The 27,787-nt window shown below is 40.6% G+C and overlaps 1 protein-coding gene and 1 long non-coding RNA gene across 2 annotated transcripts in view; one reads left to right on the forward strand and one right to left on the reverse strand.

Moving 5' to 3' along the window:
• LOC307018306 (vertebrate ancient opsin-like) overlaps positions 1–27,787 on the forward strand; it is a 112,102-nt gene that overhangs the window by 29,619 nt on the left and 54,696 nt on the right. The window lies entirely within an intron of this gene.
• LOC307018310 overlaps positions 4,827–27,787 on the reverse strand; it is a 55,212-nt gene continuing 32,251 nt past the window's right edge. The window contains exon 3 of the long non-coding RNA XR_013802409.1: positions 4,827–5,045. This is a non-coding gene — a long non-coding RNA (uncharacterized lncRNA). The remainder of the gene's footprint in view (positions 5,046–27,787) is intronic.

Consider the following 27,787-nt stretch of genomic DNA (forward strand, 5'->3'; position numbering starts at 1 on the left):
TGTTAACCCATGTTAACAAGTGGAGAATTAACCGGAAATGCCAAGCAAATGCTACCCCGACGGTCGGTTGTTATTGTCAATATTAATATAATAATGATTTATTTTGTAATAGTCACACTCGATTACGCCGATTTTCTTGTTGCCGCAGCTGGTCGACACCTCTTTTATCAGAAACAAAGGCTACATTAATGTATTAAATCGATGTTAATCCGTGCGTGTGGATGTGGAATTAACGGACGTGACGTTGTGCGATTGCGTTGCCAGGCAACAGCTTCAGTTCATGTTAATTTACAAACTCTTCAACTGCAGCCGTAGTTATATTTAAAAACATGTTGGAAGGCCTCACAAAATACTTTAATGCAAATTCAAATGTAAATGTGAAGGAATGTGTGTATAACAAAATAGATCTGTCATAAAAGAAACCGGAAATAGACGTAGCCAAGATCCTCAGCTCGATGATTGGATGGTTTAGCCGCTGATTGAATGGTTTATGCATGCTGGGATTTGGTGTTTATGTGATGTGAAACCTGAAAAACGTTTTTTTAAAATAAAATAATACTTTATTCCGAGTCTGCTTGCTTTTCTCTTTGAAAGTCATCATATAACAGCATTGTAATACACGGTTCGGCTGCATTAAATATTACATATCTGCCGTAGTTCTCTATTTATAGAGCCCTGCTGAGAAGACTTCTATACAAACAGGAACAACTGCCACCAAAACTGAAAACGTGACGTGGATCATAAATATATAAGCAATTAAACAGCATCTTAAATTTCTTTTCACACAATACGTCTCCTCGCAGTATCAACACTAATTCGGCTGACTTTTATATTTGATCCAATTGGTGGATAGGCTGTATTTACACCATAACGGTGCAAAGCTGATAGAAAGGGACACCTGGTGGTTAAAGCACGTTATTGAATTGTATTATTTTATTATTAGATATTAATAGGAGGATGTGCAAAACAGACAAACTAATAAGGCTTAATTTAAACATTAAAGAGTACTTTAGGTGAAGGTCTTCTTTTGAACAAGAAAAAAGCTTTGGGGGTATAGAAGAAGAATATGGAGGGATGAAACCCTATTTAATGGTCACACATGCAGAGCACACAACACACATTATATTTACAGATAAATATTAAGCCTGACAAAGTACTTAACGTCTAACATATTGCTTTTTTGCAATGTTAGCTATGTTTAAGCACTTATTTTAACTGATATTATACATATGTATTATACTCTTAAAAGATGTATATAGATAGTATAATAAATGTGCAGAATGACAGTTTAATGGTGGAGGTATACACACATATTGATAGATGTCTTGTAATGCACTGTTGAGGAACCTGCGACCCAAGTTTTTCATTCATTGCATTACCGTAGTTGTGTACAAATTATGATATGTCAATAAACCTTAGAAAATCTTGAAAGGGATGTGCAAACTGGTCATTATATACAGTCTTTAATTAACTATTAGTAGAGAATAACGAGTAATGAATATACTTTATAGGGATCCTATTAATATCTAATAATAAAATAATAAAATTCAATAACTTGCTTCAACCACCAGGTGTCCCTTTCTATCAGCTCTGCACCGTTATGGTGTAAATACAGCCTATCTACCAATTGGATCAAATATAAAAGTCAGCCGAATTAGTGTTGACACTGCAGGGAGACATATTGTGTGAAAAGAAATGTAAGATGTTTAATTGCTATTGCTATTTATTGCTATTATATTTCTGATCCACGTCACGTTTTCAGTTATGGCGGCAGTTCTCCTGTTTGTCTAGAAGTCTTCTCATCAGGGCTCTATAAATAGGGAATTACGGCAGATATGTAATATTTAATGCAGCCGAACCGTGTATTACAATGCCGTTATGTGATGACTTTCAAAGAGAAAAGCAAGCACACTCGGAATAAAGTATTATTTTATTTTTAAAAAACGTTTTCAGATTCCACATCACATAAACACCAAATCCCAGCATGCATTGCGGCTAAACCATCCAATCATCGAGCTGAGGATCTTGCCTACGTCTGTTTCCGGGTTAGTTTATGACGGATGTATTTTGTTATACACACATTCCTTCACATTTACATTTGAATTTGCCTTAAAGTATTTTGTGAGGCCTTCTAACATGTTTTTAAATATAACTACGGTTGTAGTTTAAGAGTTTGTAAATGAACATGAACCGAAGCTGTTGCCTGGCAACGCAATCGCACAACGTCACGTCCGTTAATTCCACATCCACACGCGCGGATTAACATCGATTTAATACATTAATGTAGCCTTTGTTTCTGCTAAAAGAGGTGTCGACCAGCTGCGGCAGCAAGAAAATCGGCGTAATCGAGTGTGACTATTACAAAATAAATCATTACATCGGGGTAGCATTTGCTTGGCATTTCCGGGTATTTCTCCACTGGTTAACATGGGTTAACAATACCGTGTAACTTTCACGTTTGAAGGGACGAAATTGTGAAATCTTCACGTCTCCCAGCATGGTAAATCGTCACATGTTCACGTCTTGCCGTGATACCGGGTTGTTTATAACCCTGAATCAATGGTATTTGCACTGCATTACACATTTAAAAATGGCCTTATATTTCAGATCAACAGCAATGTTACACTAATCTTCTCTTTGCTGAAATGAAGTATAGGAAGTTCTTGGCTGCCCTCCAATTTGTATTTGGGCTGAAATGACCTCAAAGTGTCAATCTGCCATCCAAGTGCTGGTGGAGTCCTCCAAAGGAAAGCTTATTCAATTATTCCTTTCTTATCATATCTAGTATATTTAGCATAGGGTACAAAAGACCATCCTTTACCAAAGGAAAGGAGAAAGATGTCCCACAATTCTTTGTGAGATCATCTGACCGTCACTGGACAACAGATCAAACTCACTCAGAATGTGGGGGTATCCTGTTTTGTCAGTTAAACAAGATGTGTGTGTGTGTGCGTGTGCGTGTGCATGTGTATGTGTGTGTGAGTGCCTTTACTCTTCTCTATACATCTACTTCAGTTCACCATTCATGATGCGGGGACTTTTTTTTACAATATTTATCAATTTATTACATCAGTAATCTAGTCCTTCTTTTGTCCCCGCTCACATCCAATTGTTCCTCATAGGAAAAAAGTATATCTTTAGAATTGAATGAGAGGCAAGGGAACATATTTAATTATGTTCTCTCTTTGTGTGTGTCGGCCTTTGCACATCTGTATTTTCCCTTTCCTTCCAAACTCATATTCATCCCTTAGATGTGGCCTTCAGCTTCATTGTCCCTCATCTCTCGTCCTTTATCCGTCCTCATTGCAGGACTACATGTGCGTTTCTTTGTCTTTGCTAGTTTTAATAACCCGCTCTGCTCTTCAGGGTTGTTCCTATCCCATTGACAATGCAAGTAAATGCTATAGTTCTCCTGTCCCATTGTGTTACGCATCAACAGCTGGGACACAGTAGTAGCAGAACAACTCGACCGCAGAAGAGTTGAACTCCCATATCGAACACTGAGCAGTTCGATGGAAGCAGTCCACAAGGGAAACACTGAGAGTAGGGATTGGTTCGAGTCGATCTGAGTTCACTGGACAATTCACTAACTCTGTACCAAAGGGGGAGTGGCTGTACCCGTAGGATAGAAAAGGGGGAAGTGACGTCTGACTCAGAGGTTGCACGGCTGTGGAGAAGAACGTGTTGCCCACATTCTGTTACTGAGTTTAGGCTAGTTAGCTAGCAGGTTTGTTGTTTTGGGTGCAGTCACTTTTGCCTCCACTTGCTGTTCAAATAAATGTTGAAATAAAAAGTAAATCTGTTTACAGTTCTGTTTCATATGGGTGTTGAGAGATGTATATATAGATTTAGGCCCTAGTTTTGCTCTCAAAGTGCACCAGATTGATGCATTTAACTGCAACATTATAAAATAAATCTTCCCGGGGGAGCATGCCCCCGGACCCCCCTAGAGGAGGTGAGGTCCACCACCTGCCCACACCCCCTGTTAAATAGTCTCACCCACATTGAGGATGCTTCCTATGCCCATGTTTTATTCCATGCGTCAAGTCAGGCAAATTGGGTCCAAATGTTATTGCATCGATCTGTTAACATTAAAATCACTGAATATATATGCTGTAACTATTTTTGCTCTAGGCAACTCAAGGGCTCAGGTAATGTGATTACTATATGAACAATGGTCCAAAATAACATAAAATGCATAGGGTTTTTTGTTAAGTAACATACTTTCATCGCCGGCCGGCCGATACATGCCGCGCATTAAAATGGACCTATCATGCTATATTTGAATAATATAGTGTAGGACCATACCTATATAAGGCATATTTATACTTTTTATTTTTCAAAATACCAAACAGATCATGCATTTTATAGTCCCAGTCCACCCCTGGTACACAAATGTTTATTATATAGGGCTGCAGAATATATCGTTTTTTATGGGGGTGGTTTGTCTCAATGTCATTTGTTTGAACAGATCATTAAGTGTGTAAGTGTGTAATCTGTAAATGTAAAACACCTTCCTCAAAAAGGATTTGCAAACTCACAAAACTATTTTGCAAATATGAAAAGGATCTGCAAATACACAATGAACATCTCGTAAGATGTGATTCCGATAATGCATACAGAGATTTTGTCGAGGAGGGGCTAGGTGTGGACCCAAAAGCACGGAGGTAGACACAGGATTCAAGTAGAAAATAATCTTTACTTGAAATGTAGATCCAGTACAAAAATAAGATGAATACCAGAATCAAAGGATCAGCAGATCCAGAAAAATACATACAATAAATAATCTACACTAATCAATAAACTAGAAAATACAACGACCTGATCTTACCTTATCTATATATGTGGACAAAGACTATAACGGTAACTTTGATGCGATCTGTAAACGCTGGAGAGCTCGGCATAAAACACAAGACAATCTGGCAAAAGACAAGGGGAGACAGGACAATTTATACAAGAGGTAAGTGGGCAGAGGTGGAAACAATCAGGGGCGGGGCAGACACTGAAGATGTCGGGGAAACAACCAAGGCAGGAAGTAAAGGGACCTGGAACGAGACAAGGTGAATAAAAAATAAAACAGGAAGTGGAACATAAATAACTAAACTAACATAAAACATTTAACACAGTTGCAGACGCTCAACAGATTTTTTTACCAAGCTGAGAGTATAGTAAGTATAAATGTCAGTGGTTCAATTCCCAGTCAAAAATTGATTATCAAAAGGTATTTGTTTTGTGATGGCAACCTACGGATTGATATGACTGCACATATTCTCTGTGAGTGAACCAGAGATGGAGTACTCGAGTCCTGGACTCCGACTCGAGTCGGGATCGAGTGCCGATTTTCTCATGCACTGATTGACGCGACTCGGACTTGGACTCGTGAATTCTCGCCTATGCTGACTTGGACTCGGACTCCTGAATTTTTCCCCCCACGATGACTCGGACTCGACTTGTACATTGACACTCTGACCTGGACTCGTGAATTTCCCCCCCCCACAATGACTCGGACTCGACTTGTACATTGACCTCTGACTTGGACTCGGACTCGGACTCGAGCAAGTTTTCTCTGGAGTCTGATGTCCTCTATCCTGGCATGTGCACCTGTGAGGCGAGTTCCAGACTGGGCCCCGCTATTCCAGTCTAGAGATGACTAGAAACACCCCCGCATCGTGCAGTATGCTTTCACACATTCTGCTTCCACATTGGAAAAGAGCAGCGCAAAATGCTCCTTATGTGGAAACAATATTGAAGAGAAGGCTCCGTAACACATGACTCTAAGGATCGAGTTCAGACATATAGGCTGTCTTGAACACTATCATCAGAGTAATGTGATCTAATCAATAAATAAAGATTCAGCCGATAACACGAAAGCACATGGCTACTTAACATGCATAATGACGTCATTTTGCATGCTAAGTAGCCATGTGCTTTCTGGAGCTAAATCTTTATTAGTAAACCGATTTAACCGGTAAAAGTTTCTTCAAAATAAGAGTCCCAATCTTGTTACTATCAAAATAAAAGTGCAAAACGAAAGCTTTACCATAGGAAAATATTGGCATACAAATATAATCACTTCTCTAAAACTCTTTAACTCATTTTAAATATAGTTAGACATATTAAAGGTCATTTACAATAATAATAATAATAATAATAATAATAATAATAATAATAATAATATTAATATTAGAAATAAGCTTTATATTTGTATAGCACCTATTATAAGAATTGTAGCCAAACTCGCTTCACAGCAGTTCAATAGACAGAATAGTATAACATGACAGGATAAAAGCAATGTAGAGGAGCAGCTACATTTCAACACATATATCCACGAAGGTTAATACATGAAGACTTGTGACTTGGACTTGACTTGGACTCTTCTTAGGTGATTCGGACTTGGACTCGGACTCGACTCGGACACTCCTTAGGTGACTCGGACTTGGACTCGGACTCGAACACAGGTAATGATGACTCGGACTCGGACTTGACTCGGACACTCATTGGGTGACTCGGACTTGGACTCAGACTCGAACACAGGTAATGATGACTCGGACTCGACTCGGATACTCCTTGGGTGACTCGGACTTGGACTCGGACTCGACTATGACTCTCCCTTGGTGACTCGGACTTGGACTCGGACTCGAAGAGTGGTGACTCGAGAGTGACTTGGACTCGTGAATTGGTGACTTGACTACAACACTGGAGTGAACATTATCAACCTCTGAAATGACGGAATTGACCAAAGAGAATCAAGTATTCAGCTAAGCTGTGTATTGGTATTAAGTTTAATTATCTCATGTAATGTTGCTTTTATTAAATGTTATTGTCTATTTTCCTCATATCCTAAAGCTCTGTTAGTTTGGTGGGAAGTGATACTTTAGATTATACATGTTATGATTGGCAAGCGGACAGATTATTGGTTGTCTATGTTTTAAGGTTCAAGGTTCTTTATTTGTCGTACGATAGCTACAGAGTAGTTATGTCGATGAAAATCTTAGGTCACAGGCTTCTCCAACAGTGCAACACAATAATAACAGAAACATATAGTGCAAATAAATATTAAAAAGTAAATACAAAAAGAAAAATAGTTTAAAAAAGTGAAATAGTGAAATAAGAGTCTATATGCACGCTATTGGAATGATATATATGATAAATAGATAAATAATTACTAAGTAGCAGATGAATGTTATGGATGTTGTTTCAACAGTTCAAGTGTTTAACAGTCTTATTGCCTGTGGGATGAAACTGTCCCTGAGTCTGGTGGTTTTTGTCCGGATGCTGCGGTACCGCCTGCCAGACGGCAGCAGACTGAACAGTTTGTGGCTGGGGTGATGGGGGTCTTTTACAATCTGGAGGGATTTCTTCCTGAGCCGCTGGGAGTAAAGGTCCTCCATGGATGGTAGCTCCGTCCTGGTGATGTTCTGTGCAGTTTTCACCACCCTCTGTAAAACCTTACGATTAAGGGCGGTGCAGCTGCCGTACCAGGCCGTGATGCAGCCAGTCAGGATACTCTCTATGGTGCACCTGTAGAAGTTGCAGAGTATCCTGGAGTCCATGTTGAACCTCCTCAGCCTGCGGAGGAAGAAGAGCCGCTGTCGAGATTTTTTGGTGATGGTGGTGGTGTGAACAGTCTAAGTCAGGTCCTCAGTGATGTGGACCCCGAGGAACCTGAAGCTGCTGACTCTCTCCACGTAGTCCCATTGATGGCGATGGGGGCGTGTCCCTTTCCCTGCTGCTTCTTGTAGTCCACAATCAGCTCCTTTGTTTTGCTGACGTTGAGATGGAGGTTGTTCGCCTGGCACCAAGATGTCAGGTTTTCGACCTCCTCTCTGCACTCCGTCTCGTCGCCGTCTGTGATCTGGCCGATGACGGTCGTGTCGTCAGCAAACTTCACGATGGTGTTGGAGCTGTGTATGACCATGCAGTCGTTAGTGAACAGGGAGTAGAGGAGAGGGCTGAGCACGCAGCCTTGAGGGGCTCCGGTGTTGAGGATCAGGGTGGAGGATGTGATGTTTCCCACTCCTACTGCCTGGGGTCTGCCCGTCCGGAAGTTCAGGATCCAATCACAGAGGGCGCTGTTGAGCCCGAGGTCTCTGAGCTTGATGGCCAGTTTGGAGGGCACAATGGTATTGAATGCTGAACTGTAATCGATGAACAGCATTCTCACATATGTGTTCCTCAGGTCCAGGTGTGAGAGGTTAGTGTGGATGGTGAGGGCTATGGCGTCGTCTGTGGACCTGTTTGCGCTGTAGGCAAACTGCAGGGGGTCAAGAGAGTCAGGCAGGGAGGAGGTGATGAAGGTTTTCACTAACCGCTCAAAGCACTTCATAATGATGGAGGTGAGTGCTACTGGGCGGTAGTTATTGAGGCTGGTGATTTTTGTCTTTTTGGGGAAAGGAACGATAGTGGAGTGTTTTAAACATGTGGGGACTACAGACTGCAGCAGGGACCTGTTGAAGATGTCTGTGAACACCTCTGCCAGCTGAACTGCACACACCCTGAGAACACGGCCAGGGATGCCATCAGGTCCAGGAGCCTTGTGTGGGTTAACCCTTTTAAAGGATTTACACACATCTGTCGGGTTTAAAACAAAAGGGCAGGGCTCCTGTCCCTTCTCTGCACCCCCAGCCTGGCTGCTCTCAAATCGTGCAAAACAACTGTTCAGCACCCCGCAGCACCCCCCGCTGCTCCTTTGTAGTTTGTCATTGTTCTTAGTCCCGCCCACATGCTCCAGGTGTTACAGCCTTTGAAGTCAGATTCCACCTTCTCTTTTTACTGTCTCTTTGCACTGCTAGTTGCTCTCCGTAGTTTATTCCTAGAATTCCTGAACTCGCCGTTTATCCAGGGCTTTTGATTTGGGAATGTTCGTACAGAAACCTTCGGCACCACGTCATCGATGCATTTCCCAATGTAGCAGATGACTGTATCCGTGTGAGTGTTGATGTTGTCATCCTCAAACACACTCCAATCCGTAGATGCAAAGCAATCCTGCAGTGCTGAATCCGACTCCTCACTCCATTGCTGTACTGTCCTTGTTACCGGTCTGTCCCTTTAGAGTTTCTGCTTGTAAGCAGGCAGCAGCAGCAGTGAGATGTGGTCTGATTTGCCGAAGGGAGGGCGAGTTTGAGCCTTATATCTATGTCGAAAAGGGGAATAAACATGGTCCAGTATGTTTCCCCCGTGCGTCGGGCAGCTGATATGTTGGTAGTACTTCGGCAGTAATGCTCTACCTTGACATGATGTGGAAATTGCTTGCCAGTGGGTTTTCAGTAAAAGAAATAGACAGGCAGGCTTTCTGCTTGGTTGTAAGTGTGTCAGTGTTGTCATCTCATATTATTTCCCTGCGATGGAAATGGAGGTTTTTATCATTGCGGCAGACAGGAGTTGTGAAAAAAGCGAGTTTGTCATTTCACAGGCTTTTCAGTCAGGGAACATCTTAAATCAGATGCAGCACTGTTCTTTGAATTACAGTGACACTTGGACGATCCTTGTCTAAAAAATGGTGATGGTTTAATGTGATGATCAAATGTTAACACAAGTGTTGACTCTGTGACTGTAAATAAGTTACTTATTATTTTGTATACAATCATATGAAATGTACTATTATAATGTTCTATCGTTATGCTGTTGTTCTGATAAGTTCCATGCACTGTTGTCAACTTGTTAGCAGGATATCGTAAATACAATACTATTGAATTAAGGAAAATGTGGCCAAAAACTGGGGCAGTGTGTGGGAGAGAAACTCCTTCTGGAGGGTATTTGTGTATTTTAGCTTTTGCAAACCATTGCAACCATTGCAACCATTGCAAACCTATATAACAAACTTCCGGGATGGGAAACCAAAAAAAGCAGAATAGGGCATCTTTAAACCAAAGCATAAAACTTGATTATTTTTTCCAATTCATAGTAGAGTAGTTCCTTGGTCGATAAAGTTTTAGGAAATTATGAAGAATGTCAATCGATGTTACAGAAAGCCAATATGACGTCCTTTCATTGCATGTTTTTTCCATAACCAATAGATATTCAGTTTAATGTCATAAAGTGGTAAAAATACAAGTATATTGACCAAGGGCCAAGGCTGTAATCCGAAATGTACTTTTTTTCTAAAATAATGACACAGTACAAACCGGAGAGACGATAATCAAAGTAGCATGCCATTAAGTTAAAGGTGGACAAAAAAACACATCTTTGCAACTCGACAATGATGCAGTGCAAAAATATCATAGGAACTGGTAAAATTACAGTTTTTCACAGAAAGGAACATCATACAAAGAGAAAGTATTGCAGAGTGATTACCTTTTACTTTCACATAATATGATGTGTCTCTTGACATTTCAGATGAAATAATAATGATAACCATCAAACTACATTATTTGAAACCACTCATTCATTGCTTTGTTTCCAGGGGACAGAAGGCACAACTAAGTGGTTGAAGTGACGATGACCCCTGGCTTTAATAAACCATCATGAATCATCAGAGCCATTAGATTTCAAAGACCCCAAATCTTTCCTTCAATTAGCATCAAAGTAATAGCAGAAAGCAGCATCCTTTGGATTACTGCTGTAACAGAGTGACATCGATAAACTATATCCATGAAATGTTTTGCATAATAATTGGGACAGAATACAAACTTGAACACCAACACACACACACACAGCAGTTATTGGTTGGATAACCAGCGGCTCCCTCTCTTGTCTCAACATCTTTACCCTTGCTCTGAATTCATTACATGACTCATGTCCCCCTTTGGATATCCAGTGATACTCTCAAGTGCTGCCATATGTCTCCGACGTGCTTAACGCTATGTGACACAGAGGTAAGACCTGGATGGAGGGAGGGAGATTGAGATATCAAGAGGAAGTGAAGGAGGCAGAGAGATAAAAGGAGGGGAGGAGGGGGAGAGCAGCAGACAGCCTGCTGGGTTCCTAATGTGGTGCTGGCCCACATCAGATGCTCCGACCTCGCACTGGTAATGAGCTAATTTTATCGGCCACCAGCAGACTCGTTTCACGCCTTGCCAATTTGGTAACTTTGTGACCTGGTGTTATATTTTAGACCAGGAAAAATGTTTCTTATTCTCAATCCCTTATTACCTTGGACAAACGGTATCTGTATTGCAGTTTATTAACAAAAGTGGGACAGGTATTGGTATTGATGGTAAGCCAGTGAGGGAGGTCTTGTAAAAATAGTGGTTATTTGAATGCTTATCTTCTTTACAAGTAATGTTTTTGACTAATGACTGTTCGTATACTTGCCTTCTTTTAATACAACAGCATGGAAAGATTACAAAGTGTATCCACGAGGGGGGACCTCTAGGTATCGATCCAAGCCAACACCACAATAGAGTGGTGTAGTGATGTCGTATATTTTGTAGGCCAATACGGAAGTTAATTTTGGAATTCCCCATTGGATTTTGATATATTGCAAAGTATAAGCTCTGTGGCCAACACAACTTTATGCTTCTTAATGTTTTTTGTTCAGCAGGCAATCTCCACATATTAACACCACTTACAACACAAACGTCGGCTTGATGACGTTTAGTCGTTTATTTAGACACTTGTTTTTGTGCCACAAAGAAGCTTCGGACATTCACAATTAGGGTATTTAATGATGTATAACATGTCGTAGAACCAAACGAGAAAATATCTTCAGTTTGTGTTAAGCAAAGACCTTATTTCAGGCACATAACCCCAAACAAGTAGAACAAAACCATTGACTTTAAGCCAAGGGAACCGGAAGTAGCAGGGGCGGATCTGGACAAATATTCATGGGGTGGCAAGAGGGTGGCAGGAGAATTTCAGGGGTGGCATCCCCTGGCAGAAGTATATGCTGATTTAATCGCAGTCATATCAATCAATGTTAACTTGGAACGCCACAATATTGATATTTTAACTCAATAACATTAGGTGACATTATTGTGGCACATCAGTAAAGCCTTAAATATAAATATATAAGGTGGCACACGTAATTTAATGCATTTTAACTGAATGAGTTGGTTTAACTCTTAGACCAGCAGGGGTACCAAATATGCAGACTGCTGCAATAAGTAAATTAATTAACTGTCTCATCGATGTGTGTCTGTATGAATATGATAATATTAACAATCATATTATTCCTATCAGCTGTCAATCACTGTTATGATTCACATATTCAGTGTTATTATTAAATAAACTATATTTTTTGGAGGAGTTAATGATGAATGTTCCTCAAGATGCTTGCTCACCCTCCTTCAAATTTGAAAGACCAGTGATTACTATCATAATTCAAAAGAATCAAAAGGAACATTTCAGCGCCCCACAACTTCATTGCAAACAGTTACAACCTTGACTTTACATCAGAAAGAAAAAACATTAAAGAAATGACTAACTGCATCATTTAGGGTTAAAATAACGTGTATTCAGCTAAAACATACATCGCTGCAGTTATTATCCAGTGGAAAGTCCTTACCTACTGGCCTAGTTAAATCAAAGTGGTTAGTTTTTTTTGGCTGGGCAGTGAAGTTTTACACACCGTCTTATTTGACTTTCTCAGGACTTGAAACTGTTTTTCTGGGGCAGACCCCCACAAAGAAGAAACATATATTTACACATGTAAGGTCATCTTCTAAAACAGTTTATTATTCTCATCTACTCATCCGTGAGCAGAGCATCAAGTTGGCATGTCTATAACAGCTGAATGTGGTGATTACCATCTCGATCAGCAAAACGTCTCACAAACTTATTAAGATTTAAAGCTATGGTGCGTTTTGGTTCAATGCTGAGTACAGCCAAACTTGACAGGCTCTTCTCTGTCATAGTAGACCGCAAACAGTTGCGGGCGCCAGAGTATTTGTGTTGGGTAATCTATGGTAGGGCTAACCCATACAGTGGTGGGGCTCAAGTCAGTATTTGCAATGTAATTACACGCTCCCCTTGACAGTGAAACGCCACGCGTGAGGTTTAGATTATTTCCCTGTCTAAATCCAAATGTAACTGTATGAAATAAAAAGGCACATTTGTCTTGTAGTAAATAAAAAGGGCGACCTGGAGCCAATCCTTCAATTTCCCCACAGGTGAAAGAGTTGAAAACCCAACCCCTGCAGGGGGGTCTGGGGGGATTCTCCTCCAGGAGATTTTTTGAAATACTAACATCAAATACACATTCTGGTGCTCTCTTGAGAAGAAAAATAAATAACTATATATTACTACACAACGTATTTTAAAAAATGAATGCCATTTTAGTTTTTTGTTACTTTGTTCTGAAAGCTGAACCTGATGCTCCTCACAGAGAGGAGAGGGAAGAGGGAAGAGGGAAGAGGCTGTGTGAATTACTTTACATTGTGGATAAGGGTCGATAGCCCCCATTGTTCTGTGTGTCAAAATGAAAGACAGCCCACACACCTATCAATCATCAAACCGTGGGGTCTTATAGTTGTACCAATGTATATAGAGATGTACTACAGCAAAAGTATTCTCCGTCTGGACTTCCTGCAACAACACCACGCCTTTATCGGGATTCTGATTGGCCAGAAGATATTATCAAAGATGTTCTATTGAGAAGACGATCACTACGTGACAAAAGTGTTCAAAACCGTTTCTAGTCTTCGGTATTTCCAGACAAGTGGCTACTGAAATCAATCTTACTAACTGCTGTCTGTGCAATTTACTCCGCGAGTTGGCAGACTTTATTTTGCTTACTTTAACATCATTGTTCATGGTGGGGCTAAGCCATTTATTGGTATGGCTGTAGCCTACCCCAGCCATACCCTGACCGCAAATACCTCATTCCTTCTGTCTACTTGTATCCAAAATGCTTCTCGTTTTGCACTGTCCTCCCGTTCAAATGAAATCGCCGCTAATCAGTTTTGCCAAGCCCGCGCCAGGGGGGGGGGGAGGGGTTACAAGGCTTGCGTCTTGTGCTGCATTCACTTGCACTCGGACATTAGAGATTTTCTCTCATAAATGTCCGATGAGCCACAACTTTTCTTTCAAAACAAAGCTGCCAAATGGGGTGGCAGCTGGGGTGGCAAGGCATTTTTCTGAGGTGGCAGCTGCCACCCCGTGCCACCCCATAGAACCGCCACTGGGAAGTAGTAAGATGCTAACCTTCTGAGTTTTACGATTATTCCTGCACCACTTTATATCTCGAGATCTTATAAATATCAACCTTGCAACACATGAGGATTTTGGTAGGCCTATATTGTTTAAGATCTGAAACAACTAGCCCATATTGTATATCAACACAAAATTCTTTAGCAATGATTATAAACATTTAATAATAAGTCACCTTTTGAGCAAAAATGAAAACCATTCCTTGGTTCCAGGTTTATTATTCAGGTTTTTTTTAGTACAGAGATGGGCATTGCCTGAAGAACGACTAACTGAGATCACCCTTTTGCTAAATTCTCTGGAAAGTCTTGGGTTATCCATAAAACATCTGAAGTTGTAGCATCTGATGCCCAAGCCAAATTATGCTGTGCTCCTTTTTGGTCTCCTCCACCATGGGGGCCGTGGCAATTCTGCTCTAGCTGTACTTGTTGTTTACATGCCTAGTGTTATGACAACTTTACGTCAACAAGTTGGACTATTGTGCAGGATATTCATTTTGTTTCTTTTATTAACAATTTTACTGGGATCATTGTACTCATTTCTCAAGGCACACCCTTGGGAGACATTTCCAAATCCCTACAATGAAAGGCTTGTTAAAACTATAGGACCAGAAGTTCTCTTTAGAAGCAGCTCTGCATATTTGGTCGTGTATTAGGGACAACAAAAGGTGTTGTTCATGTCCAAATGTACTGCTCAAATGACTGTTTATGTTTATTTCTTTGTTCAGGAACCCTGAAGTCCCTTACCACAAAATCTGCATTACCTAAAAACTCCCCCGCCACACAAACACACATAACAAACAAAGATGTATAAAGAGGGAGACACAGCTTCTTAGAAACCCTTGTAAGGAAAATTGCCATCACTTCTTCTTCTTGATACAGGCCTGATGAGGGGGGTGAGATGCTGGAGGGCATGCTGCTGTGCTGCAGAGAAGGCTGTGCGCTTAAAGCACAAATTAGTTCTCCGTCAGAATGGCTCCACGATGAAACACTTGTTCTCTTTGTATTACAAGTGCCTTGTATTTGCTTATTGTGCTACTGGGTTTTGAAGGTTTGAGCCGTTTTTCTTCTTCTCTGAGCATCCATCTCCAACTATGTTTCGCTATTTTGACAAGACTATTTTCCTTATCTTGCTTTTGCGTATTTATTCTTTCTTACTCACATCAATATTTTGAATCTGTGTGCACATTGTGAAATGGCCCATTTAACTTTCTAAAGTGACTGCTTTAATCCCGACGTTCTCATTCACCTTTTCTAAGCTCTATTCCTCTCAGCTCTCTTTCTGCCCACTTTGGATATTCTTTCCATTTCACTGTGCCATCATCATCCATCTGTTTCACCTTGTTGTCTCTATTGCCATTGTCACTTACGTCCAACCTCTACGTTGCATGTCACTCTGTCTGGGGTCCACAAGTGTATTATAAGCCTGGCGACTGAAGTGAGGAGCATTTTCAAAGTTTATTTGTCTCTGACTGAATGCTGAAATCTTTAAGACCCGAGCTCTGTGTCTTGCTGCCACCTGCTGTGAAATAGTTAGCCCTGAAGTTTGCTAATACTGCGGCTCACTTGAGGTGGGCTGACCTTTAAAGCAGAACTGCTTTTCTCAAGTTTAGCTCAGCTTTTCTTCTCTCTTACAAAAGGGGAGTGGTAGATTCATGTAAATCAGATTGTTCTCCCTGCCCAATGGTCTATTGGGCAGGCTGCTGTGAAGTCTTAACATCTCACATAGAGGTTCATCTCGAACATTATCTTCCAGGAATAGGAGCCATGAAGGCAGCTTAAAAATGTTAAAGAGGCCCTATGCTCTCTGGGGTTTTGAATAGGTTTTTGTGAATGTAGATGGTCTGCAAAGTCTAAGTTACCTCCATAGGGAGTTTCTCTCCCACACACTCCCCATGCCTGAAATGCCTCCATTGGACTCTTTACTTTACTTCTATAGAACCCGGTATCACGGCAAGACGTGAGCATATGACGATTTACCATTCTGGGAGACGTGAAGATGTCACGATTTCGTCCCTTCAAACGTGACAGTTACACGGTATTGTTAACCCATGTTAACCAGTGGAGAAATAACCGGAAATGCCAAGCAAATGCTACCCCGACGGCCAGTTGTTATTGTCAATATTAATATAATAATGATTTATTTTGTAATAGTCACACTCGATTACCCCGATTTTCTTGTTGCCCCAGCTGGTCGACACCTCTTTTAGCAGAAACAAAGGCTACATGAATGTATTAAATCGATGTTAATCCGTGCGTGTGGATGTGGAATTAACGGACATGACGTTGTGCGGTTGCATTGCCAGGAAACAGCTTGGGTTCATGTTAATTTACAAACTCTTCAACTACAACCGTAGTTATATTTAAAAACATGTTAGAATGCCTCACGATATACTTTAATGTAAATTTAAATTTAAATGTGAAGGAATGTGTGTAACAAAATACATCCATCATAAACGAAACCGGAAACAGACGTAGGCAAGATCCTCAGCTCGATGATTGGATGGTTTAGCCACAATGCACGTTGGGATTTGGTGTTTATGCGATGTGAAATCTGAAAACGTTTTTTAAAAATAAAATAATACTTTATTCCGAGTGTGCTTGGTTTTCTCTTTGAAAGTCATCACATAACGGCATTGTAATACACGGTTCGGCTGCATTAAATATTACATATCTGCCGTAGTTCTCTATTTATAGAGCCCTGCTGAGAAGACTTCTAGACAAACAGGAATAACAGCAGCCAAAACTGAAAACGTGACGTGGATAATAAATATATCAGAAATTAAACAACATCTTACATTTCTTTTCACAAAATACGTCTCCTCGCAGTATCAACACTAATTCGGCTGACTTTTATATTTGATCCAATTGGTGGATAGGCTGTATTTACACCATAACGGTGCAAAGCTGATAGAAAGGGACATCTAGTGGTTAAAGCACGTTATTGAATTTTATTATTTTATTATTAGATATTAATAGGATCCCAATAAAGTATATTCATTACTCGTTATTCTCTACTAATAGTTAATTAAAGACTGTATATAATGACTATTTTGCACATCCCTTTCAAGATTTCAAGATTTTCTAAGGTTTATTGACATATAATATACACAACTACGGTGTAGTTATGCAATGAATGAAAAACTTGGGTCGCAGGTTCCTCAACAGTGCATTACAAGACATCTATCAATATGTGTGTATACCTCCACCATTAAACTGTCATATTCTGCACATTTCTTATACTATCTACATACATCTTATAAGAGTATGATACATATGTATAATATCAGTTAAAATAAGTGCTTAAACATAGTTAACATTGCAGGAAAGCAATATATTAGACGTTAAGTACTTTGTCTGGCTTAATATTTATGTGTAGATACACATGTCACTGTGTGTGCTGTGTGCTCTGCATGTGTGACCATTAAAGAGGGTTTCATCCCTCCATATTCTTCTTCTATACCCCCAAAACTTTTTTTTTATTCAAAAGAAGACCTTCACCTAAAATTTCACATCGCATAAACACCAAATCCCAGCGTGCATTGCGGCTAAACCATCCAATCATCGAGCTGAGGATCTTGCCTACGTCTGTTTCCGGTTTTGTTTATGACGGATGTATTTTGTTATACTCACATTTAAATTTTAATTAACATTAAAGTATTTTGTGAGGCCTTCTAACATGTTTTTAAATATAACTACGGTTGTAGTTGAAGAGTTTGTAAATGAACATGAACCCAAGCTGTTGCCTGGCAACGCAATCGCACAACGTCACGTCCGTTAATTCCACATCCACACACATGGATTAACATCGATTTAATACATTAATGTAGCCTTTGTTTCTGCTAAAAGAGGTGTCGACCAGCTGGGGCAACAAGAAAATCGGGGAAATCGAGTGTGACTATTAAGAAATAAATCATTATTATATTAATATTGACAATAACAACCGACCATCGGGGTAGCATTTGCTTGGCATTTCCGGGTATTTCTCCACTGGTTAACATGGGTTAACAATACCGTGTAACTGTCACGTTTGAAGGGACAAAATCGTGACATCTTCACGTCTCCCAGAATGGTAAATCGTCACATGCTCACGTCTTGCCGTTATACCGGGTTGCTTCTTTAACATAGTGACATCGCTACGTAACACTCTTCTATTGGCTAGGGCTCAAACTGATTGTACGTGAAAGGCTAAGAGGCGGGAAATCTCCAACCAATCACAACAGAGCCGGCCAGCTAACCAATCAGAGCAGACTTGGCTCTGGTTTCAGACAAAGGGTGAAAAAAGGTGCTGCAGCACAGGCAGTATGAGGAAAATAAAGAGCTTTTTGAACATTAAAGCATGGAGACATGTCACAGGAGAGTCACTACTGTAAATACAGATATTAACCTGAAAATGTGCATTATGTGACCTCCTTAACCATCTTAGCCCTTTAGCATGCTTACGCCTGCAGTAAACACAAAAAATAGCTGTTGCTGATGTGAATGTCATACTGTAGACATGTCTACGGAATTAAAAAGTATGTATCCGTCTTGCTCAAGGAAACTTTGATCTAATGTTAACTCGCTGATTGCACTGCTGAACCTGAGATTGGTCGACACCTTTTTATCCCCTGCGCCACAGTCACCATATATCTAGTATTCAGATACTTTCAATTACTGTGGGTACAGAGCATCACATTTCAAGTAAAGACATCTGCCATATTACCTTATCATCTGCAGACATATTGAGAACACATGCTGCCTTTAAACCCAAGCTTTGAAACGCCATTAACCAGAGATCACAACTTTAATCGTTAACCTCACTGAGGAGCACTTCCTCTAACTGTTGTTCAAAAGTGCAACCAACCTTAAAAATCCATTAGGAAACCTTAGATAGAAAGATTGAATCAAGTTGGGAGGGAGCCGGGTTTCTTCGTCACAATCTGTGTTTTCCGCGAGCGGCCAAATGTCGTGTCACGTTAAATGTTGCAGATGCAAGTTATTGTTGGTCAACATCTTCTCCCTTTGTAAAGGATGTGTTCTGAGCTTAAGGTGATTATAAATGAAGTTTTGAAGCTCCTTTCCAGATCTAAAGAATCCGAACAGTTCTTATCATGGCTGCCACTTAGGTACTTAGTGGTCATTTTACTCCATTAGGAACCTTCCAAAGCAAAATTGACAAACCAGATTTGAATCAGTACAACGTTACTCCAGCTCTTACACTGAGGTCAGGTCACTCGAAAGAAAAAACCCCTGACCCTTTTAACCAGCGCCAGCCTAGAAGTGTATAATTATGTCGTTAACTCCTTTTTTCTCGACAGCTATGTTTATTTCAAATCTGAATTAAGGATATAGTAAACCTAGAAAATACTTTGATCTAATTACACATCATGTTTGCCATGTATTTATTCAAATGCACAAAAAAGTGTGTTTCATTTAAGTAATTTACACTAAAAGCATGTGCTGCCTTTTTGAAAACGAGCACTTAGAGCAGGGAATTCAATGAGTTGTAAGACCATTTTTGAAGCCTTGAGGAGATATTATTAGCTGAATTCATAATTAAGATGGGCCCTAAACCATTTATTTTATCTCCCTTGTTAAAACGGATTATATTAAAAAGGGATAATGTTTCTTATGACTGCCAGAATAATATCTGTAGAGCTACATAGTGTAAAGACAGAATGGGTGGTATTAAAGTCATTTCTGCATCTCCCGTCCCATGTGCATGTCATTGACCTTCAACTAAGACGACATGCAAGATTCGCAATCAGTGATAATATTTGAGAATATTATACTTATGAGAAACTGTTCCCAAGGTATACAAAGGTTATGTTTAATTCAATATGGTTTTCTACCTGCGTTTTGTATTGACTCTACTTAAAATATCACTGATTTAGTGATATTTTAAGCTCAATTGGTAACATCCGACCCGGAGACCCGGAGAACTCAAATGTCAATATCATTTTTAACTAAAACAATTTTTTTCATTTTTAACCCAGTTACCACATCCACAAGGGCAACAATTCTTAAATAATTTATTAAAACTGTGTAAATGATTGATATTTGAGTTTCGATTGGCTGCCATCCATATTACATGTAGTGTACAGTAAATGTGCTTTCAGAGCAAACTGGGACAGATAGATCTGAAAATATCAACCCTAGTTTTTCACTTATAACTTATCGATGATGGAGGAAATCATCAAAGTTACTGACAAACCTGCTAACCATAGGGCAGGAAGTACTCACAACATAGATGGATGTCAGATAACCAATGCAAAGTGTGGCTTGATCATACATCTGAATAACTTGTTGGAAGTCTATTAGTTTCCACAAAAAACGTTGGTTGTGTTCTGCAGCACTGTGGTGTCTGCCATCAGCTTTTCCTTTTCATGTGATGGATTTTTTATATATCAGTAATATTATAGTCATGCACACCCTGGTAAATATGTGTTGATGCTCTTAAAGGTCCAGATCAAAACAGTAAACAAGTTTGTTGAAACTACTGAAGCCATGTGAAGCAATTCCAGCAAGAAATAAGTTCTCAGAGCAATCCAATTACAGATTCTACAGAGTCCGGTGACAGGAATGGGATTTAGCAGTTGTGTTGGCAAACTACAAATGTGACAGCCTTGCCAACCCATTAAAATGTATCAAATCGTAGCATGTGTACTTCAAAAGGAGGAAGCCCTACATATGGGACACAGCTTAAGGCTGTCCTATTAAAGCTATCCCCCGAAATGACATGATGTGATCTGATTAAATGAAAACATGATATTTAATTTCCTTGTGTGGCTCCAAAGCCGAACCGGATCAGTCACACAGCTGTGTTGTATGTATTTAAGGACCCGTCTTTGGTTGAACCCAAATGGTACAGACACTGGCATGCCGAGCACGTTTACAGACAAACTAAACTTGAATTTGTCCAACTTGAGTTAGTAAGTCAATATGAGCTGATGATGTTATCATCAGAGAAAATTATTAGACGCCAATAGCATTGTGATTTAGTGGTAATTGTGAAAAATAGCAGCAGCTGCATACAGCTGTATGGACAGCAGTGTTTCTCTATTAGCTAACATCCTGGGCTCTATAAACAGTTTATTTATTGGGTCAGGACAGTGTATAAATCTATTGGAGGAATTTGAATGTGTGACAGCCCCTCATCTGGCAGCCTCTGCAGCCTCTGCAGCCATCTGTCTATAGCAGCAGCAACATTCTCTGCCGCGGTTTAAAGGACACAGTCGTATTGAGGATGGCCGCCCGCTGTTATGTGTGCTCCTTCCTGGGTTTCTCCTAAATACATAAATCTAACGCACCTCTTGAGGATTCTTAATCGGAAATGGGGCAGCAGCCTCAGATATGTTATCACTTTCATTGGGTTGCTCCTGACCTATTTTCATGGTTCCACTTGTTCCCAGTCCTCATTATAACATTTTGAATGCTTTTGGCAAAGTTCACTCCTGTTGGATATTCCTATCCGTCAAGTGAAAGTTAGATTTGTAGTTTGGAGCTGAGTATAGTTTGCTTTCTGCTTTCGTTGCTTCTTGTAACTTGATTTTCTTGCTGTGCTTGACGTTTTAGTCCTTTAGGGCAACTGGTTACCCAGCCCACTCTCTTCAGTCAGCGTACAAATGACACGACTTTGCAAAGGCGTGCAATAGATACGCAGAAGTCCGATTTTGCGTGCATATGATACTCCCACATTACGTTTGTTATGAACGTATCTTAAATGCGTTTATTTTCTACATATCTTTGCCATTTATTTAACCCTAACCATAACCCAATAAGCTGCTGTTTCGTTTATTGCACCGCAACCATTACAACTGTCATTGGAACGGCGATCAAGCCTGAAGCCACAGAGCTCTTTGTTTTAATGTTTGAGGTACAATATCAGCGTATCATATGCACGCAAAATCAGACTTCTGCGTATCTATTGCACGCATTTGCAAAGTCGTGTCATTTGTACACTGACTGTGAGACCGGGTTGGGTTACCTTTTAAGTTTCACATCTGAATTATGGAGACCCAACTCCACAACTCCGTAACTCTAAAAACATTTCCTCCTGCCTCAGGGTTGGATTTCAGCGCAGTGACCTGCATCGGCAGGGCTCTCATTTGATTTCAGTTTGCTCCTCAAAACTTCATCTTCATTGTTAAACTGTATGTATTGTTTTAGGGACTACAATGTAATCTGTTAGCAATCAGTTCATATTGTATTTTTTTGATAATGAGTCTTCCAATTGTTTTTATTGAATTTGCTTTAGTTACATTTGAGGAGAAGATTTGAACCCTAACCCTAACGGCCCGTCTACACTACAGGTATCGAAAAATGCTTTCAACGCTTCGCCCATTCACTTGAATGGGGTCACGTAGAAGATTTTTAATCTTCGCCGAACTGCATTGTGGGGAGCATGGCATGGCTTTGCAAGCATCACGAGCATCTATTGGCATCAGCCAATCAAATCCCGTTTATGCAAATCCCGCCAGTGCAAGCGCAGCCAATCAAACCGCGTGCAAGCTGGGAGAGCCAGACCGCTGTTCATTTCCTCATATTCCAAACGAGATATTAATGTAGCAAATCACCCGGTTCTTTACGACCAGAACTATTTACCGGGATACAAACCGGAGGAACCAGGCATGGAGGGAGGTGGCAGAGACAGTGGGTGAAACTGGTAGGTTTTTCGCCTGTTTGGAGAGTTTATATCCAGTTTACTTCGTATTAACATTGCTATTGCTTTGTATGTCGGGGGCGGGAGATTCATGTGATTGGTTGTTGGTCGCAAAAAATCGTCAAGCTTCAGACACGCCCAGCTTCAAGATTTTTTGATGCCTGTAGTGTAGACGGGCAGTAAGAGGATATATATTTGGCTTGTATTGGGAAGGTTGTAACATAGGATTTATAAAGATGCTGACTTACTGACTCACTTAGTGCTGCTACTTTTCCTCCATTTATATTTGCATATGGAGAGTTACATGCAAATTTGAGCTAGATTGAAGTTGGCAGCTCGCTTAGCCGATTTTGTTTCTTAAATAAAACATCCTAAGGCTCTGACAGAGTATGTTTTGGTAGCCTGGGGCTTTTTTAAATTGTTTTCAATAACATTAAAGCGTTTTCTCCAAGCATTTGTTTGCTGAGTGCCTTGTGCTTTTCCACTCCAAATGCCTAGTGTATAGCGCCCTAAACGTCTCAAGTGGAAAAAGTTTAACTGAAAGCGGAAAAAGTGTCATGTCACTGCAGTTTGACAGGCAAGTCAGATGTAAATAACTCAGAGAGCTTCTAAGTCTGAAAGAAGTTAAAAGTGTGTTCAGAGTGGTCAGTACTTTGTGTAGCTCCTGCCTTGAGTCAGCATTTTATAAAAACCCGAAGATAAAAGCACTTCTGTGTACTGATGAATATTTCATTACACATTCACTGTCCCTGCCAGGTCACCTTTCCACCAATCATTCAAGAAAAGTAATGTTCTTAAAAGCAGCAGGGTCTGCCCGGACTCCTCTCTAAGCTGTCCGGTTCTTTCAGTTCAATAAGTAAAAGTTTATTAGAAGGTTTTTAAGGACGTCTTAAGACTAACTCTCAGCAACTCTTAACACTAAAGGGGGACATTCCTAAAGATTTTAAGACAAGATACTGAAGATGGCACCTTGTTGTGATTATATACATTAAAAAGGCCCTATCATGCTTTTGTGTGTTTTCCCTTTCCTGTAGTGTTTTATATAGGTTTTTGTGCATGTAAATGGTCTGCAAAGGCTAATATCCAAAAGTTACCTCACCCCCGTGCCTGAAAACCCTTGATCGGACTCCTTTTTTTATATCCGTACCATAGTGACATCACTATAACACTTGCGCTCCAAAACATTGAACGTGATAGGCTAAGGAGCGGGAAATCTTTAAGCGGTTGACCAATCACAACAGAACCAATCAGAGCAGACTGGGCTCTGGTTTCAGACCGAGGGTCAAAAGAGGTGCTGCAGCACAGGCAGAATGAGAAAAATAAAGAGCTTTTTGAACATTAAAGCCTGGAGACATGTCACTGTAGAGGCAGAGAATACATATAATATAAAACCTGAAATTGAGCAGAATATGGCCCCTTTAAAATAATCTAAAAAAAATTCCAATCCTTGCAAGTTCTACCACATGGTTGATCCTAACAGAGAGGTACAGAAGCAAGAGCAGAACACAACAATGAAATCCATATAGGTTTATGTTTGCAGTAGGGAGAGCAATACATTCAAATACACCATTGGAACACTGAAACATCTTTAGTTACCCTACAGCTGGACAAAATGTAAATTTTCACATCTGTAGGATTGCAGCTTGGCTAATTGCTTTCCCCCTCCACTAAATCACATTAAATATGCATAGCCTAAGGATAATTAATTTGCTGTCGGAACGCTAAACTTTGTGTGTGTGTGTGTGTGTGTGTGTGTGTGTGTGTGTGTGTGTGTGTGTGTGTGTGTGTGTGTGTGTGTGTGTGTGTGTGTGTGTGTGTGTGTGTGTGTGTGTGTGTGTGTGTGTGTGTGTGTGTGCGTTTGTTTTAGATCCAGGACACACTGAGTGAGGATCTGCTGGCCCCCTGCTGCTAACTAATGAAACACAAGAGCATAACAGTCTTTCTTTGCATCTTTTTATGTATGTCCACTTGTTTACAGTATGATAAGGGTGAAAGAGTATCTATTTCTTCTTCTTCTTCTTCTTCAATAATTCTGTGGGTTTTCTCTGGAAGTTTTTCCTTGTACGATGTGAGGGTCTAAGGACAGAGGGTGTCGTATTGTCATACTGATATTCTGTACAAACTGTGAAGTCCACTGAGACAAATGTAACATTTGTGATATTGGGCTATATAAATAAACATTGATTGATTGATGATATAAATAAACATTGAATAACACATCCCAATTTTCACCACTTCTGACGCGCGTGCAAAATTTGGTGAGTTTACACATATGTTGCGGGGGTCAAAAGTGTGCGCAATGTATTAAAATAATAATAATAATAATAATAATAATAATAATCGGATCGATTTCAATAATGTGCGAGGCTAATCACATGGGCGCGAACTTCAAATGTCTAAAGTGAAAAGATGAATCTTTATTGGGCCAAATTTGACCCCAAGTAACCCACAACAATGCTGCTGGGTCTTCCCAGACTCAGACTTGGCTAAAATGGTCAAAATCAGTTTTTTAGTGTTTATATAGCTGTTGTGGAGGATATCATGAAGCCTTGTTCCGATAAAAAAAACTAGAGCGTATTATATCATTTGAACTTGAAACGGGTCACGGGAGTCCCGAACACAACATAAGGGTTAAGTCATGGATGTTTAAAGTTTAACTTCTTCATATTTGTCTAATATTATAGTTTACTTTTCATTCATGAAGTATGACGCTGCGCTGTCAGTACGCTTGTCCCTGTTTGTGATTGGTCAAATGTTGCTAACCCCGTCCCTTTCACGTGAACACGCTCTCAGCCTGACAGAGACACCCTGGGTTGACTTACTGAGTTGATAACCAGCGTCGTAGGACCGCTTAGCGAGATCTCGCTTGTTAGGGTTAGTTAAGCCAGATAACTCAGAGATATCCAGGGTCTGTAGAACTGGCTTCGTAGTACAGGGCACAGATCGATCAGGCTAAGCTAACCTGTAGCTGCTCCGTCCACACTCACAGCAACTTCATACAGACATAAATAAAGCAGCTGTATTTACCATACAGGAAACCAGGGGCGTACACAGGTACGGGCTAATGTTGCCCGGGCAATGGCCCTTTTGCCCTTTTTGGCTGACCTGCCCCTCTGGAGAGAGCAAGAGGTTTTTTTTTCTGTTGTGGCCGAATCAACATGATAAGCCCACAATTAGTATTGTAGCGTCTCACTGCGATAAAACACACCTTGTCAGCGCTGTCATCTGCCCCCAGTCACGTGACTTTGTTTACAATCTGACAGCTGAAAGCAATGGACAGCCTTCCGGCCTCATATGGCTATGCTATGGTGATTTTACCAAATGCCCGCCTGGCTTTGGTGGCAAATCCCCGGGTCAATCTGTCCCCGGAAATGTCCCCGTTTTTAAATATGCTTATATTGATTTTGAGTTTTCTCATGGCAGTTAGAGTATAGGGGACAAACCAGGGGACTTTACTTCCTCTTGACACCGTCGGTTATTTACAACAACAAAAAAACCTAAATATACTTGTTATTGTGCTTCTGTCTTTCTGTGTCTTTTCATCTGTAAACTCCCTCAACGGGGTCGCTCGCTCTCTTTTCTTGATTGCCCTCTCTCACATACGGGAGAACACTTCAATGTCCCGCTTCATTGTAGGATTTCTGCCATGTCTCTACCGCTTTAGTTTGACCATCTCTGTTATTAAGTTATGGAATACTAAATAAATAAGCAATTAGATACCTTACCGTTACTTCGCTCATAAAGAATGGTAAGAATAAGAACAATGCGTATCGAACTGGTTTCATTCATTAGTGAGTTTATTTAAGAAAATTACTTAGAAGCCCTATTCGATCGGTATGTCTGCACAGCAGTTACAATGGTCAAACTAGCCTACATTACATTTTTTTCGGGGGGGGAGGCCCTTTTTCTAGTTTAGAAAATGTCCGTCTGTGCACGTCCCTGCAGGAAACACACATTTAAAATGGTTTTGCCCGCCGTTTTTGTGTACACAAGCTTTCATTAATAGTTCGGAAAGTGGCGCTGTACCGTAATAATATAAAACATTGTATTTGCTTGCATTTCCTGTTCGGAAAGTGGCAATGTACTGAGAGTGGAGGACCTGAGACGGACCTGTCAGCTCCGGACAACGCAAAATGCATATATGAAGCGCTACGTCATGAACGCAATAAATCATACCCTTGTGGGGGCGCGCTCATGTGATTGGTACGGAGCCCTGGAGGGTTCATAGAGAGAAAAATAAATAAAACGTGGCCACGTTTTACTTTCTCGTTCGCACAAGATACCTTCTCGTGCGCACGCTTTAGTAACTTGTGCGCACGAGTTACTAAAGCGTGCGCACGAGTTAATAAAGCGTGGCCTCGTTTTGTGTGTGTGTGTGTGTGTGTGTGTGTGTGTGTGTGTGTGTGTGTGTGTGTGTGTGTGTGTGTGTGTGTGTGTGTGTGTGTGTGTGTGTGTGTGTGTGTGTGTGTGTGTGTGTGTGTGTGTGTGTGTGTGTGGGAATACACATATAACTATGGAGAACCAGATTTGTGTAAATTACTGTTGGTGGTAATTTGAAAACAAATGCCGGTGGTGTCGGACACACACAAACACACCAAACACATACACAGAGCGCCCCGGTGACAGGACATCTCCTTCATAAAACGAGGGGGAATACTCTGGTAGTTCGATGTGTGTATAGGTGTGTGTGGTTAAACGTAGCAGCCTCGATCTCTATTCAGCGGTTCTAATGAAGGGAAACACAGTGAAGTAAACAGTAAAAGGCACAGCTCTTTGCAGCTGGTGCTGCTCTTCTCAGATTCTGCTGAGTTACACGTTACTGCCTCCAGTGCCCTGTACGACGAAGCCAGTTCAACAGACCCTGGATATATTCGATTTACCCGGCTTAACTAACCCTAACAAACGCGATGTCGATAAGCGGTCCTACGAAGCTGGTTATCAACTCAGTAAATCAACCAGGTTTTTCTCTGACCGGCTGAGAGCGCGTTCTCCTGAAAGGGACGGGGTTAGCAACATTTGACCAATCACAAACATGGAGATGCGTGCTGACAGCGCAGCG

Source organism: Notothenia rossii, assembly GCF_949606895.1.
Source record: "Notothenia rossii genome assembly, chromosome: 9".
In the NCBI taxonomy this organism is placed as follows: domain Eukaryota; kingdom Metazoa; phylum Chordata; class Actinopteri; order Perciformes; family Nototheniidae; genus Notothenia; species Notothenia rossii.